The 17748-nt window shown below is 39.6% G+C and overlaps 1 long non-coding RNA gene across 1 annotated transcript; it reads left to right on the top strand.

The window, feature by feature from the left end:
• The first annotated feature begins 231 nt into the window (after positions 1–231).
• Positions 232–16967, top strand: LOC137473296 (uncharacterized). The gene is made up of 3 exons (XR_010998681.1): positions 232–424; positions 16608–16653; positions 16914–16967. It is a non-coding gene; the product is annotated as an uncharacterized lncRNA (long non-coding RNA).
• The last annotated feature ends 781 nt before the right edge of the window (positions 16968–17748 follow it).

Here is a 17748-nt window from a genome sequence, read left to right as displayed (position 1 = left end):
GACTGGGTGTGGCTGTGGCAGCCATGGCCAGAGCTGCTGCAGAGCCCGCAGGACCTGAGCCAGTGTGGCTGAGCACGCAGTGTAACCCACATCTTTCAATTTCCTTGATTTTCCACAGGCACCAGCCTTATTGGGCCTGGCTTGTGAGGTGCGTTAAAGGTTTATCTGCCCTGCAATTCAGCCATAAAAAAAATCCAAAGCTCAAAATGCCTGGGATAATTCTTTCCGTGATGCGGCCTTCAATGGACTGCCTCTGGTGCATCCCCTCAGGGCAGCCTTTGGCCCATCGGTCTCCCCAGAGCCAGTGGCTCGCCTCAGCTCTTTTGTACTGGCCACAACACAAACATGGCCCAAGTAAGACCAAGACAACAGATAATGCCTTAATGTTTGTAATTCCATCAGGACAGAAATGATCAGCTGCACGGTGAGAGCTGTTTGGACTTCACAGCTCCTCAGGAGTGGCATGTTTTGCAGTGGTGGCTGTGGTTTGATGGGGGAAGCGTTCTGAATGCTACGGGAAGTACAAAGGGTCCACTCTGTGTCATGCTGTATAACAGTTTCTCCATTATCTAATGCTGATTTTCCCTCAAATGGTGAGCTGTTGTATTTGAATACATACATAGTATCTGTGGTCTAATTCTATGGTGTGCTGGAAGTCTTTTGAAAAGTGCTTAAAAGGACTTTTCCTCTCCAAAGGAGCTCAATGGTTCAGACTCATTTTTTGTGAATGAAATGTTGCTATCATAATTAGTGCTAATTGGCAGCTTTGTTTGCAGCCTCATCAGAGTTAATAATTAGCTAAACAGAATGAGGAGGTTGTGAGTGCATGCCTATACTACAGATAAATAAAAGACCTCAAAGTAAATTCCTGCTAAAGCAGCACTTTTCAGAGCACTGTGTTCATGTACTGCCTCCTTCCCTTACCAGAAATTCGTGTTTCACAACCACTGGTTACTTTTCTCAGATTTGCAGTAAGCATCGAGTTATTACGTTAATGTCTGGTGTGGCTATTCCTATGCTGACCCACTAAGGAATGCATTTTGTTTTGACATGGCCTTGGAAGCTTAAAGGAGTACAAAATGCACAACATGCAGGCATGTAGAAATAAATACAGGGAACCCACCAGACATGAATAGCAAGGAGGCTAGAAGCAATTCAGCCACAGGGCTAAGAAACAAATGGTTTCTTTGCGTGGCTCTGGCTGTTCGGTAGCTGTACTTCAGAGCAATGTAATGGGTTTTAGTGTTCATAAAAATGTTCAGTCTGGTAAACCGATTTTTAGACCCTTACACAGTTTTGTTGAAATTGGATTCATTTGAACTGTAATATAAAATATTATGTTTATTTAACCCTTGTAAACTGATCTCCTTTGTCTTCATGAACTTGCTGGGCAGTTAAGGATCTAGCATTCCTTCCACAGTTAATAAAATTTTGCATTTTTCTCTCTATTCATATACTTAATTACAGTCAGACCTGGTTAATCAACATCAATTTTTTTAAAATGCTCATTCTTTTATAAAGCTTTTGATTGAAAAATACATATGAAGGTCATGCACTGAGACTTTGTATATTATTTAGGTTCAAATTTAGAGTTTAGATTTTTCCTGTGTGTAGCCCTGCAGATAATGCAATGTGGATCAGCTGAGGTCTGATTGTATGATGCAACTTTTAAATCATGTCAGAGGCTTTGCTCGTTATAAAAGGTGGTAATCAATTTCTGTCCTCATTTTTGAATCAAACACTCACTGATGAGAATGGCAGTTCAACATTCAAAGTGGCTCCTCTGTTCTCCGCTCTACCCATTCCCTGAATTTTCATCTGTCTTGCACCAAGGCCCCCAGAGACATTTCATACAGGCATTTCTGTGTTACTTGCAAGAGGGCAAGAATAAACTGCATTCCATATGGCCATTAGGTAACCCTTTTGCTACATGTATATTGCATTTCCCAAGGCACTCAGGATTTACAAAAATCCTTGAATGGTATAGTTGGTGTTGATCAAAGAGTCTGTGATTCAAGAATTTATGAAGAAGGATTTTGAGGTTTTCAGTCTGAAATTTTGCAGGGAATACAGTTGCTGGAATAGTGTTTAAAAATCCTAAGGCTTTTACTGGAGTTAGTTTGTAGGTAGGAGTGTAATCCCTTTACTGCCTTAAAAGACGATATAATTTGGTGTGCACTTTTGATAATTTAACAATGAATGCCTGGCACTTGGTTTGCTATGCATGGATTGTTGAGCTCCTGGGGACCATTTCACCCCCACATTTTCCCAATGTGGAATGTTAAACAACGTACAAGATTAGAATTTTAGCTAAAAATGAATAGTGAAAGGACACAACACTGCAACTTTGGCTTTCACCTCAGAACTGATTAATGACCACAGAAGATAAATGTAGAAGGTCAAACCTATCAATTTTAAAACACAGAGCAATTACAGAGGTGCCATATCTGAAGTTCAAGCTTCCTGCTGCTATAAGTCCTGCTTGCAGTGGCTTATGCTGAGTGGTCAGTAAGGCTTATGAAGGCACTTTGCATAAGGCTGAATTTTATCAGGGAGACTTTTTAGCTGTGAATCAGATAAATCTTTGTGCGTAAGCTCAATATTCTGATACTACTAGGATAAATGTAAAGCTGTGCAGGATTTTAGCAGCATACCCACCAAAATGAGGGAAGAAAATCTGCGGTCCTTTTTTGTGTATGCCCTTACATTTGTAATTTATGGAAGATAGCTTCATCTTTGAGGAACCATCTGTATTTCATTGGGGTGCTGTTTTCTACCCAGTTTTATGGCACGACTAATCGAAGCGCTGGGAGATCAAGTGCCTCACTCAAGGTCAGAGATCATTTTGGTAGCTGTCTTAAGCCTACATTTCAGCATGACTCCAAGTTTGCGATAAGACAACCCCTGCAAACTCCAAAACTAAAGGCAATATAAATAACTGTGTATGGTCTAACCAGTATGACTGTGTTGTTGTCATTGTTGTTTGACATTCTCTTTTAAAACACTCTGTGGAGAGAGAGTACATGAAAAGTGTCCAGGAAGGGAGTAAGTGAAAGAAAACACTTTGTTCTGTGTTCACAAAGCAGTAACAAGGACTTGTACAAACTATATCCATGTCCAGAGCTTGAATGTTTCAAAGTCTTTTCTACAGAGTGCCTTGTAATCATTATCCTCAGCATCCTGTTTAAGAGAAGCTATTAACTACTTGCAGTACTTTCCTTCTATTTTTCAGTAAGATAATATGAGGCAAAGGCCAAGAGCTAACGTCAGGTTGTGTCCAAAGCACTTTTTTTTTTTTTAGAAGAGGTCTGTTAGTGGATATTTTTGAAGTGGCAGAAAGGAAGCACCGGGGCAGTGTCCTTCCTGGCTCTGCACAGCTTCCTGCATGCTTCCCTGCCGAAGCTTTAGTCAGAGCCCTGCAACAATTCATGCTCAGCCTCCCACGCCATCGTCTGCCTGGCTTTGATTTTCTGAACTTGTACAGTCGACTGGCGGGTCTGGGCACTGACTTAACGATGAGTATGCAGGTGGCAGAGCAAAGAGCCAGCAGAAATATCTTTGTGATTCAGAGATTGTGAACGATCTCTGTGTGTGCGTCTCTGAATACACCTGCCTTCTAATGCTAAAGTAGACAGGGTTGTGTAATGTACCCAGATTAAAGTCTACAGGGCTCTTGGAGAAAGCCATTGTGGTAAAAAAAAAATAAAAGAAATTAAAAAAAAAAAATTAGAGCTGACTGCTGACTAAACTCTTTTCACGTGCACTTTTCTCATATCCCTGGTGATGAACTCTCTCCAAACTTCTTCCCACCTGTTTATGGCTTGGCTCTCTGGGCCAGGTACTGTTCCCATTGGCACAAGTGCAAATCCAGTTACCTGATGTAAATTAAAACCTGTTGGGCCGCTCAGGCTTCACAATATTGTAGTCATTGTGGAGACACAATTTGTGAATGGAGTGATGTCTAGAACTGTAATTTCCTGCCAGTGATGAAGAAGATGCTGATTTTGCCTGTGGCAACAGCTGCTGAGCAAGGGAAGAGAAAAACCTTTGCAAGAGCAGGAGGAGATAACAAATGCAATGCGCAGTGAAGAGTCAGTCAAAGAATCATGGTTATCTTTGACTATATGTTCACTGAAAGAAACAAGGGTTTGCAGGCTTTTTTAAACAGCCTTTTTCTTCTCCCCTTTCTCTTCTAATAGAACCACTATTAGTAACTTCATCTTGAGAAACAGTGTAGTAATGCAGTTCAATATTTGTTCTCTCGCTTAGCATTTTTAAAGTCCTTGAGCTAATTTTGTCTTAAAAACAAGCTGACTCCTCAAAGAGAGCCCCACTGTTCTGGTTCCTGTTATCACTGCAGTGAGAAACTTGTTTCTATCTCCCTATGGCTGAATATATCAAGGAAGGCTGATGTCCCTCAAGAAGCCATCAGTCTTTGATTTTTCTTTAAGAGGATGGAGGACAGCAGAGTTTAGAGAAGCTGCACCCAGGGGTAGTAGAGCTAACCCTCTGCATGTTTACAGCTGCTGTTATTAGGAATCCCACTGCTCTGCACCCTTGGGATAGATTGAAGGGCAAATGTTTAGTGAGAAACCAGATACTGAAGCAAGAGATATGAAATTTTATGAGGACAAAATGAGTCTGCTGTTATCTGAAACACCTGGGTCCTCAGATCAGCCAGGGTCAACAAAGCCACCTACATTCTTCCTGCCACATATATATGAAATATAATTTGAATAAAAAGACACAGCAGATCATAAGAGATGAGAATTTTTTGCACCTTCTCCATTACCCTGTTGTTAACTTGCCTTGCTGTTTCAAGTCAGGCTGTACTTGTGCACTTCATTGGAAATGGCTTTGTAACCATGTTCTGTAGATGACTCTTGTAGTTTTGTAAGAATTCACCATTATGTAACAGGAAACATTAAGAGAGGACTGGATGGGTTAAAGTACTCAGTGATTTTAGATGATTAACATATTTGCTGTGCAGTTGTTACACCAGATTTGTTGCTGCTTTTTTTGTTGTTGTTGTTCAATTCCATATTTTCATGTTAGTTTTGATAAAGCCAGAAAACTGCCCACATTGTTTTTGTACTGGGAATGGTTTACTGTGTGTTTAGTAAATTCCCAATGTGGACTAAATGTTTGTATTATTATGGTAGCTCTGACATGTTCCCAAATAATATTATCTGGGATTTGATGAGTGACTACTGTTGATGTAATGCAAATGTGAGCTATATTTAAAAAAAGTTTCTTCTATCTCTCTTGGACACTAAAGTCTTGCTGGTACATCAGCTTACTTTCATACTTAGCAGCTGCTTTAATAGCACTTAACACTAAGTCATGAAATGGAGGTGAAGTGAAGTGAATGTCCATTCTGGGCAAGAAGTTCTACATTGTGTAGCCCAAATTTTTGGCAGGACCACTCTATTTCTATTTCATCTACAAAAATGCTTTGCTTTTTGCACAGTATTGGAGGCATATGACTCTGTCAAATTACATTTGCTGTTATTTTAGAAGAGATCTGTGAATGTTATGAATGAAAACTTGTGTTGCATGGTATCCATTTTACTGCTTTGTTCAGGATTGTTCTTTCACCTTTATAGAGAGAATGGCAACTGTCAAGAAATCTAAACAGGATTTTTTTACTGTCATTTATATTCCTTTTTATTATTTGAGGATAAATTTCTTCAGTATGCCAAGGTATTGATGGCACATACATAATTTAAAGTCTATATTTGTTTTTTACAGCACTATTTTATTAGTCTAAAGATATTAACACAAAACTCCCCACTCTACATTACATACATTGCCTCTGTGACATACATTTAGTGGTGGTAAAAAATTTCCCTGTATCCTATTGAAGACAAACAGTAGAAAAATAGAGCTAGGAGGGAATTTGCCTGCTTCAGCTCTCTGACTCAAGGCTTTTCATGTTGAGTATTCCTGACAGCTGCTTGTGGAAGTCCTGGAGCTGTTTGATGCTGTACTGTAGGACTTCCAGATATTTTGCAGTTTGCATTAGTTTAGAGACATCCCTGTTACCTCCTAGGTTAAGCTGTGCTCTGCTTCTGAAGGCCCTGGTGCAAGGGCTTCTTCTGCTGTGACCTGCTGTCTGCCATTGCTGCTTTAAGCACCACACTAGTTAAAACTTCTGTGGTCTAAAGGACCTGATAGTTTGTGTCATGGCACATAACAGCGTCACTTTGAAAGCAGCTGTGCTGAGGCTGGCCCTGGTAAGAAAGTCACTCAGATGTCATGTGAGCACAGCACCTACCTACAGATTTTTAGAAACAAAAATGGCTTTATAGGGCTTTTTATTTCAATTGCCTCATTAATTTACTTTGCTGTTGTGAGACAGCAAAACCTTGCTTTTTGTTCTTTGGTGTTTATGGGTTTCTGCAAAGATGTAATGGTGATTTTTTTTTTTACAAAACGTAACAGTTGTCATGCTTGTAAATCAGAATAATAAATCATGAAGTTTCTTTTTTCTTTTTGGTGGGCTATTTCTGTCTGAGAGTTGCATTCCCTTTGCACTAAAAAGGACATGTTTCCTGACCACTAAACACCTTTTCCGCTTCATGTAAGTTGACACTTGTGTTTGCAGCACCAGAAAAAGTGAAATCAACCAAAAGAAGTCAGGTTTTGTTTTTTAAATGGTCTATGGGGCACAGATAATTTATACATCATCATCATTATCAGGTTACATAGGAGTTAGGTTTCCTTTAGTGAAAACCAATTTCTTAAATGCTGAAATAAAAATCCCTATTTCCAGCAATACCCAAGACTTTCAATTTTGCTTCTGCTGCCTCAGGAGATCCTCCTTCTAGGAAAACTGATTGCAGGAGACACACATTTTCCATAACTTTTCTGCTGCCTTGTACTGCTTTCATCCATGCTCCTTAAGCATAAATTAATTTAGAGAAGGTTTGCTCTATATTTCTCAGGGGTAGAATACTTCACCATAGGTGAGATGCTATAGCAGGAATCTTTGCTATATAGAGTGTTAGATTTTATAACATTATTTCACTCATTAAAATGAAAAGATTACAGTGCAGTTGTCTGAAGACTGAGAGTAAAATTTAATCTTTTTCTGCTACCTGTTTGATTGTCAAATTCACCCCCAGCCCTTTCTTCCAAGACTAAAGCACAGAAGAGGTGGCCTTGGGATGTGATACTAAAAGTGGACTGGAAGCAGAGAAAAGGAACATTTCAGGAAAAAGAAAATAGTTCACCAAAGCTGTATTTGTGGGTTCTTAAACTATTCACATTCCCATCAGAGCTTGTTCCTTCATGATTCAGATTCTCCCTGGGCTTAGTGCTGCAGTGAAATCATACTTCTGTGCTTCTGACATTGCAGGCTGTTGCCAGCATAGAAATGATTGTGATAACACAAGTCCACCAGGGATGCACAAACTACTTCAATAAAAATAGCAACTACAATGAATCTCAGTCCAAATTTTGAACTCCCCTCCTGCATTTTTTTTAAGCTAACATGATTTCAGTAAGTACCTCCCTGAAATTAATCATGTGGACTCTACAGTCTTGGCTGTCTTCACTGACCCAGCTGCTGTCCTCAAATCTGACAATTTCCATTGCTTCCCTTGGGTTAGAGGGAGTGAGTACATTTTGGGATATACCTTTGACCTGAGGAATGCATGGGATGGGAAGACATCAGCCAGCTGAGCCCAAAAGAATATGTGCCAAAGCTGAGACTGCCCTGATAAAATATAGCTTGGAAAGGGGAGCTCTTAGAAGCCAGAGGGAAGGAACTGCTTTAGGTGCAAGGGGAGGGAGAATGAGGATGGGGATGAAAAAATCTGATTATTTTGGGGCGAATAAATTCAGAATAGGAGAAAGCTATTTTAGAAGGTTTTCTTAAGCCCTAGAGCATCCAGACCACACTGCCAGATTGTCTCAGCCTGAAGTGGGAGTCCTTAGAGTGAGGATGAACAGAACCTTGCACACTTTATGCAAAAGTGAAATTAAACAGCTTTGTGGGCTAATATAACTTCTGTCTATATCTGTGGTGGGAAGTTGGCCCAGACTGTATAGGGGTGGGTAAATGAATATGGCACAACTGGTCCCCCATGAACCTCAATGCAGGGGACAGGCTGAACACTCCCAAGGGAATGGACTCCAGCAGGTCAACAGACCACGCAACTCCAATGCCCCTTGTAGGTCAGGATCTTGAGAAATCCCTTCTGCTTATGCTTAGGCCATGTTAAGCATAAAGGATGTGAACTTGCTTTGCTATCCTCCAGGCACAGCAGTGGAGGTACCTGCTGGTCAGGAATGGCAGTGGCCACGTGGCACACTTGTCCAGACTTGTCCTGGCTCAGTCCTGGGTTTACAGAGCCATGGGACTTTTGGGATGCAGCTGGCTGATGCCCAGCTCGGTGGAATAAGAGCAGAGCAGCAAGGATTTGTCTGGCTATGGCAATGCAACCCTATGGGTGAAATGCAGCCCCTGTTCTTGTGGTTCTCTGTGAAAGTTCAGCTGTGGAGAGAAAATCAGCTTGTGAGAGAAGGCAACTTGCTTTTGGACACGACTAGTGCAGTTCATTAGCACCTCTGAGGAGACAAATGAAAAGAAGCAGGAAGAAGGTGGAGGAAATATGCAGTTAATGGTCGTGTGCTGGTGAGCTTTCCAGAGGGTGGAAGTTTCTCTTTAAGCCACATACAGTACATGCTGAGGAGCAGGGATGTGGGAAAGGTTACAGTGAATTTGCCCTCACATAACAATCACTTCAGAGCAAACAACAGTCCCAACATGAGAAAATTATTTCAAGACATGAGAAGCTGAAACATTGTTCAAGGACTTGTCAGATCTGTTTTCTGTGTTTCTTTTTTTTCCTCCATGTTCTTAGCTTAGGTAATATTTACAGTTTTAAGCATTTTGTTTATTGGCCACAGTGTTCACTTTTATCAAACTATCATGTCTTGCTGTGGTCTATATTACATCTTATTAGGGGGTAGCTGTGCAGTGCTCTTCCAGCATAAAATGTGCTTTAGAAACTGGCCTTTAGAAACTGTGCTTCTTCATGACTCTGGTGTTAAATTGCATGCCAAGTGTGAAAATGAATTTGTTCCGTATAAAAAATAATGGTATATATACAGTGCCATTGATCTTGCATTTCAAAATATGGTTAAAGCTATACTGAATAAATCCATAGCAAGTACTTCTGGATGCTTTTCCTCTGACTAATGGAAACTTTGCTTGTGCCTGACAGCACAGAGGGGCTGCCAAGCTGGTGGTGGGGGAGGAAGGAGGCAGGAGCCCAGGGCAATTCCCATGGGTCTGGCAATAAAAGGAGCCAAACCTCCTTCTTTCTCCCCTGACAATCTCCTTCTCAGTGCTATCACACTCTGTGCTGCCCAGGGAAACTTTGCCATGGTGCCATCGTGCCACAGGGACTTTGTGGACTGCCTGTAACTGGTGCATGTGCTGGACTTGCCTAGCTGGTGTCAGGCACATCTCCAGGGGTGCCTTGTCCCTCCTGTGTGTCTCTGCAGAAGCCCTGTCTCTGCAGTCGCAGTGTGCTGGAACAGTGACTGTAATGGGGAATTAAAAAAAATACACCCAACCCCCCCACAAACTGGGAGTAATGGCTCTTCTGAATCCTCCCTCCTTAGTGGCCACTGCCAGGACCAACCATGAGGAGATGGTCACTGGACACAGGCAATTTTCAGAGAGCCTGGGCAGATCTCAAAGGCAGATGTGATGAAGTCTTGTTAATGGATCTGTTTATTCCATTCTGAATGATGTTTTGCTCTTAAATAGGTATAGACTCACAGGGTACTGTCAAGACTCCCTGAACACTGAAAAAGAGACCTAATTTCTGACTGCGAAATTAAAGCCTCACCTAGTTTTATTGACATTTTTCTTCCTTCCTTCATGCCTTAAAACTCAAAATAAGGTTCAGGTGCTCAGTAACCATTTTTCAAGAGGTAGAGGGAAGACAGCATGTTTCAGTGCTCTTAACTGTGTGTGTGAAATTCATGGATTCTAAACTTTTAGAAGGGCACTCTGAAGCCATTAATTTGTACCTGAAGGGGAGGAGTTTGGTGTTTCAGCCATAATTCAGCCATTACATCAGGACCTTGGAAATTAGACTTTTATTCTGCTTGGGGTAATTTTAGAACTAGGCCATGCTGGATTATCCTAAAATGGTGCAGCAATATCTGGTGGGAAAAAAGCTATGCTGCAAAGATGCAGTGCAGAAGCTGCCAGGGAGTGGGTTTCCTCCCTGACTTCAGCAGAACTTGTTACACAATTTGGATCAATGATGTTGTAATAGACAGAAAGGTGGATAAATTCACTGGTATGGTTCTCCAGACTGGATTGTGTGATTATGTATTGCCCAAATGAGAAATAGACAACCTACATAAGACATAACTTGAAATGGGCAATCAGTACATGAGAAGATCCCATGGAAGTTCATTAATAATTTCATGAATGGTTTGCAAGGAACACTGAATTTGGTGTTTAGATTAACTGTGGATGACCAAAAAAAAAAAAAAAAAGGCAATGATGAATTATAAACATAGGTCATATTATTTCATTTCAGCTGTATTTAAGGTGATACATTAAGAAAGATATTCCATTCTTGGAGAAAGGCAGAGGCTGACTGGTCTGTCTTGAGAAGAAATAAAATTGCAAAAGGAGTTGTTTTTCTAGTGTTCATGAGTTCTCATGTTGATGTTTGTCAACAAGCGCTAAAACAACGTGAATCGTGTTGTATGACTGGGAAATGAGAGGCTGTGTTAACTTCTGTGTGTGGTGGTGGAGTGCTGCTGTGGCAATGTTGTGTCCAGTTCTACTATTTTACTTTTTTTGTACCTACTTTTCTCATAGATGAAACAGGGATGCAGCAAAGTACCACTATATCTTTCCCATTATGTATTTCACTATATATTTTATATCATAGTGAAAATTTGAATCTCAATGGAAAGAGATTTTGACCATTGGAGATTTCAAACAGATCTTGGGAAGTGGTTGGTCTGAATTTTGGTACAATGAACTTCAGAGAAGTTTGGCTAAGACTTTATTTTTTCAAGTGTTTTTTAACAAACTGTGGCTTATGAGACAAACTTTTTCAATCAAATTGCCCACTGAAAATCACAAATTGTACTTTAAAAAACCTCACGTTTGCTCAGCTGACCTTAGTATAAGAGGGGGAAGCATGCTATCACTACATATTACTAGAAAGTTCAACAGCAATAAACAGTAGAAAATATAGGAACAGGTAGATTTTTCACATTTTTCAGAATAGTATTAACTGGTGAGAGCCAGAAGATTATCTAAGTGACTTTCTAACAATAAGTTTTACTCTACATTTACATCTTTTATAGAACACATTTATTGAGTATTAAATTTCACTCCATCCTAAAAATAGCCTTTTTGGAAAAGTATAGGAATGTGACTGTATGATCATGAGGTTCTATTTCATGTTAAGCAGACTATGGAATGTCTAGATCATTGTCTTTGTTATATATTTTCTAATATTTAATGGCAATGATTTTTATGCTATGAAACTTAAAATATCCTCTAGCTTATCTGTGCATCGAAAGATTAGTGCAGTCTTTCAGCTTTAGAAGGTGACATGGTCCTGGCAGAGAAGTGTAGTCAGCTTGAGGATGTGACCCACTACATGCATTTACTTTAAATTAAACAAACATTTTCTTCTGCAGACACAGGATATACCAGCATGTGTGTAAAATATTTATACTATCCCAGGCTTCCCACTGACACCAATAGAATTTCTGTCTATGAATGTAGGGGGATCTTATTCTTCAGGCAACTTCCAGACTTGTACATGTAGAAAAGTCAGTGTTAGCAGTCAGATTTACAGTGGGTGTGAATCTTCATTGAGTTTCTTGGTGTTTGTTGATGTAGAGCAGCAGAAAATTTGGTCTCCCTGTTACTAAGTTCTATTTATTTAGAAAGTGGTAGCAATTTTCACCATATGGATCTGACCAAACAAGTGGTTCAGTGAACACACAAAAGTCTGCTTTTTAAGGCATTTGTACCTTGCTGCTGTTGAATTCAACAGAACTATCCTAAAGCTGAAGCATAAATTTCCCCCTAATTAGAGACCAGAGAAACAAGACAAGAAAGAGACTTATGAATTCCCTCAGCATGTGAAAATCTTGACCTAGATTCTATGATGAAACTCAATTGGCCTAGATAGTGTGCTTAACAATTTTAAAACAAGCCAATAGCTTCCTCCTTCATTTATAAATTGCAAGTGATTTTGCTCTTTAAGTTAATAAAAGAGAAGGCTTCTCAGCATTGTACCCGAGATGGTTTTGTATCAGCGCGGTACCAAAAGTAGTTCTCCCACTGAGAATGGAGGGAGTTGGAGAGAGAGGGACAGAGAGGTCCTGCTGGGCCAGGTGGATGTTGATGGCTTGCCCAGGTGAAGCAGAAAGCTCTTAGTGGAGCAGTGACCCTAATAGAAACTTCTGATCCCAGAAGGGCAGGTGAGACTTTCTTCCTGAGCTTATGCCCACTTGATGAGATGAGACCATAGATTCACCATCATTGCAGGCATGAAAATATGGTGTCAGTGTCCAGTGAATTGTGCCTGAGGAATTCTCCCATCTTGTTGTGTGAAGGGATCTTCCTTGTCTGTTTCTGAAAAGCAGCAACTTCCTGAATTGCCTCCCCCTTGTAACTTGCCATTTGAGTGCTCCTACTCTGCCTTAAGGCAAAGTTGAAGAGGAAACCTTTAATTCCTAGAAATTGCTAGAAATGACTTTTTAATGTGATCTCTGTGTGAGCAACTGTTGTCTCTTTTCTTGTGCCTGATGTTAGGACCAGGGTACAGGAGCCTTCCTGTGTAGTTTTAATACAGAATGGTCCATGGGAAGAGTCTGGGCTCCTTATGAAGGTCTGTGATTAAATATCTTATTTTGTTCTCTAAAATAGGCTGTAAACTTGTACATCATTTTACCATCCCAATGCATTCATTAGCTGTTCCTGCAGTTTAGAATCCCTGTGCTGGAGACCAGAACTATATCTGGCTTCTGAATCTGTTGCTTGTCAATGGAGAAAATTAAAGCATATATCAAAGCAAAGCAACATTTCTTTTATAACTATTAGAATTAGTCAGCTTGGAGCTTAAACCTGCATACTGTGCTATTACACAGTGGAAATGGACCTGGGATAATTTATTTACTAATTAACTGTTGTCATGGAGCATACCTTGCCAACTATACATTGCCACATCACCATTCTTGAAAGTCACACAGCAGGGAGTATGTGAAAGTGCTCTGTATTAAGAAAAACAACAACATTTTTTCCAAACCTGCTAAACTGGCATTATATTCCCTACATTATTATATTTGGCTTCTGTTTAGGGATGGAAGAATCAGGAACCTATAATTTAAAACCTTGTAGAATACCATGGTATAAAACCTTTTAGCTCATTTAAAGGTTTTATTCCATTTTGGAAAGTGTTAGACAGAGAGAAAATGTTTTTTTCCTATGAGAACTATTTTTGGCTAAAACGATATCCAAAGTAAAAAGGTTTAATAGCTTCTGGGAACCCCGAAATTTTTGCTATCTTTCCTCCTACCTTTATAAAGTCATCTGGTTTTGTGCAAATAGCAAATAATCCAGTTGCAGAGGACCCCATAATACTACACAGAAATATGGCTTAGGTGGTGTATACAGTCTTTTGCAGAATTAAGACTTCAATTCATCCTCCAACTAAAAATTATAGGAGTGCATTCAGTGATTAGTAGTATCAGATATAAGAGCTGACATCAGCCTTTGGCCATTCCTTACTCAGGGATTTTCATAGCAAATGACAGTTTGATTCTACATTATACTGTTCATGTGCATTTGAAGGCTCTGCTTTTCAAAAAGTGCTGAATCTTCTACCATTGTTGGAAAATATGGAGTTGAGCTTTTGGAAATGTTACTTTGATTGTGCCACCTCACTCACCAAGACCCACACTTCATGTGAAATGAGTCACATTTCTTTTGGTTGGACCTATTTTAAGTAATTCTGCCACTCCGTCTTTCTTCCCTCAAAGCCTCAGCTGGAGAGTTGTGACTATTTTGGGTACTGGATACCAAGAAAGATATAAAAAACTTGAGAAGGATTCAGATTAGGCTAGGAAGACTGAGATATGGGAAAGACTGGAAAAACAGAATTTATCTTGAAAATGAGACTTGGGAGTAAAATGACAGTATTCAAACACATAAAAGGTAGAAAGAAGGGCAAAGAATAAACTGTACCTTTAAGTGATTTGAAGTGATTAAATCACTGGTTAATTAAGAGTGGTTTAAAGAATGTATTCAGAATAACTTCCCAGTTGTAAAGATAACTGAAGTCTTAAAAAAATTGTTGAGGAAGGCTGCAGTATTGCAGCTCGATATACTGCTTCAGGCAAGGGAACTATGGGAGAGGAAGAAAGAAGGAGACAACTAGGAGAAGTGACTTGTCTGTCTCATTTAAACAGCAACAATTATGAGAGGGAGTGAAGTCCAGAGAGGCTGAGGGAAGGGTACTAAAAGTATGAGATATCAGAGAGTGGAAAAACCCCCAGAGTTCAAAAGAGAGCTGAGAAGAGCCTTCAAGGGGAGAGGTGAAGTTTAAGAAAAAGTAGGTGTGTAGTTTTCTCTGTGTGAAAGCCTAATAGGATAGAAATTTGTTTTATATAAGTTTCTCTGGGCATCATCCACATCTTTCCTCTCGCAGCAAGACTGCCCTTCCCCTCAAGCCACAAGTAATGCATTGACTTGCTTTTTCTTTCTCACCAACCCTTATGTATTTTGTATGCTGGACTTTTCAGTGTCCCAGCTAGGATGTATCTTAACACACAAGAAGAGACCCTGCTTCTTAGGTTCTTGTATATAAAATGGATTGTGCTCATGTTTATACCAGCTGTGATTCAAGAGAAATCATAAGCCTGCTGTGCACTGTTGTGGTTTAAGCCCAGCTAGCAACTAAGTACCACAGAGCCACTTGTTCGCTCCCTGCCTCTTTTCTGTGGATAGGGTGGAGAATTGGAACAAAAAAAAGGAATCAGTAAGACTCATGTGTTGAGATAAAAACCAGTTGCTCACCACCTGCTGACTGATGCTCAGCCTGTCCCCAAACCCCCCTGCCCCCGCCAACATCCCCCAGTTCATACACTGAGCATGATGCTCTGTGATATGGAATATCTCTTTGGCCAGCTCAGGTCAGCTGTCCTGGCTGTGCTCCCTCCTGGCTTCTTGTGCACCTGCTCGCTGGCAGAGCATGGGAAACTGGAAAGTCTTTGACTTAGAGTAAGCACTGCTTAGCAACAAGCAAAACATCAGTGTGTTATTAACATTATTCTCAACCTGAATCCAAAAAGTGCAGCACTGTACCAGCTACTAAGAATAAAACTAATTCTATCCAAGCTGAAACCAGGCGATAAACATACAGACAGGAATCATATGTGCCTAGTGCAAGATATCAAAGACCAGTTTCCCAAAGGTGTCTAATTCAGTGCTTTTAGGCTGAGGAGAGTAGAAGGATGGCAGACACGCTCTCTTCTTTCTTCACCTGTGTTGTGTCCGTGTGTGTCCCTCTTGCTGACCTGTGAACCTCACTCCATACTCCTATTTTCCTGGCAGTGGAGGGAGGGATGTAAGGCAGCTGAGACTTGTCAGTACAGTGGGTGTAATGCTTGCCTTAGTTTGCTAGGGCAAAAGGAAGAGTCACCATACCTACATCCCTTGTAGGTTTAGCCCCCAGATACCTAACTGTAAATAGCCAGCTAACTTAGCACTGCTGTGGCTACACATAAGGTACTTCTTTGCGGAGTTGGTAATGGACATATTTATGGACATATTTACCCTTGCTTCCTTCAGATGATTCTTCCTATTTGTGAAAAAGTACTCATATTAAAAAGTTATTTTCTATCTTTTGTTGTTTTGAGCTTTAATTAAATTGTAATAAATGTATTCATCTTCTTGGAAATGAAAACCAAGGAGCTCAGTATTTTGATATATGTAATTTTTCCTCATCTCAAATTCTGTGAAGTGCTCTAAATATTAATAGATAATTAAAATGAACATGGAAATGATCCTACATCCTACTCTATTCTTTGACTCCCAAAATAAAAAGAATTATTAACTTGAAAGTAATGCATTATCATAGTAAAAGGGATTATTTTGGGTGCTCCAAGGGGGTATAAGTAGCACTGGGGCAGAAACATTTCCTAACTGTGAAGGTTATTATTAGACTAATTAAACCTACTAACTGACACTGTAAAGGTAGATCAAACAAAACCCACTGTGTATCTTGTGCCCCAAAATACACATCGAATAAGGAAATAAAGTACTTTAGAAATCAAATTTGGAGTAATGATTATTTGACAATTTCAGTGAAAACTAACCCAAAATTTAACAAGTGGTTTACTGAAAACCAGACGCATTGTGAAACCTTCTCAAGGTACTGTGCAAGATGATACTTGGAATGCACCAAAGCTATGGGCCTTTAAGAGGGCCCTGGTGTAGCACTATTAATAGGCTTTTTGTTGTGCTACTTCTGGCTTAATTTGTTCTGTACTTTATTAAACTCCTTTAAAACATAAGCTTTATTAATCTCAATTTATAACAGACACCAGAGTATATGCCAGGCTATTCCTGGAAGACTGAGAGGCAGGGTAAGTAGGAAAAGTAATTTATTGAACAAGTGGAAATTTTTCTAGGGGTTTTGTTGTTATTTGGGATTTTTTTTTTTTTGTATGGTTAGTTCTGAAGGATTATAAAAATTAATTTTATTTTAAGAACATACATGTTAATGTCATTGCTTACAAGTATATTAAGGTAATACGGTCTTAGTTATATAGTCTTGCTGACATTGATTTAAAAAAAAAACCCTCGACATTTTCCCACTTTATTAACTTCCTTTATTTTAAACAAGGAATTTAGGCCCATTGAGAACAGAGGACTCTTTGAAGAATCTGTTCAGGTAAGCAGGGATGCTTGGGACCTAAACTTGTCTTTTATGCTTGAGGCCTTGCACCCGAGATTTCAGTTGCAGAGTAATGTCATTGCACCTACCAGAACCTTGAGAATTATGAGGTTTCTGAAGTATTGAAAACAAATTCTTCATAGTTCAAGTCTCACAGTGCCTACCCATTGCAGCATGTGAAAAAACATTTGAAGGGGAAAATAAATGGTGCTTTAACAAGATTAGTTTTTACCACTGAGGATCTCACTGGAAGGAGTGGGCCTAGTTGCCTTAAACTGGGTTTATTCTGCTTTTTTTTTCTTTTAATTACTTTTTCTGATAAACAAGCAGCATTCGTAACCAAAGAGACCACATGAAAAAACTGTGCAGTTTGCTTCCATTTTTATCTCCATCTGATTTAGACTGTGTACCATATGTGAGATTCAGAAAGAAAAATTCCCCTCTCTCCATGAGAAGCCATGACATGTGGCACTCATTTAGACAAAAAATTCATGCAGAGACATGGAGAGGTCTTTTTGATTTTTCATTGCTATTATGAAATATGCCATTTTTTGTTAAGCAATTTCATACTTGGAGAATCTCCTTCTTATTTGACTAACCATAGTCTTTTCCAAAGTGAAGACATCTTTCTTCAGAGTATGTGAATAAAGGAGACATTCATGTCTCAATGAGGTGTAAGGAACATGGGACAAATGAATTTTATTCAGTGAAGAAATTAAAAAAAAATTATATTCCATTCTGCAAAAATGACCCACCCTATCAGGTATTAAGTGTGAAATTATTT

The sequence above is a fragment of the Anomalospiza imberbis genome, chromosome 1, assembly GCF_031753505.1.
Source record: "Anomalospiza imberbis isolate Cuckoo-Finch-1a 21T00152 chromosome 1, ASM3175350v1, whole genome shotgun sequence".
Classification (NCBI taxonomy): Eukaryota; Metazoa; Chordata; class Aves; order Passeriformes; family Viduidae; genus Anomalospiza; species Anomalospiza imberbis.
The sequence above is the reverse complement of the archived record's forward strand: the minus strand, read 5'-3'. Positions and strand labels throughout refer to the sequence as shown.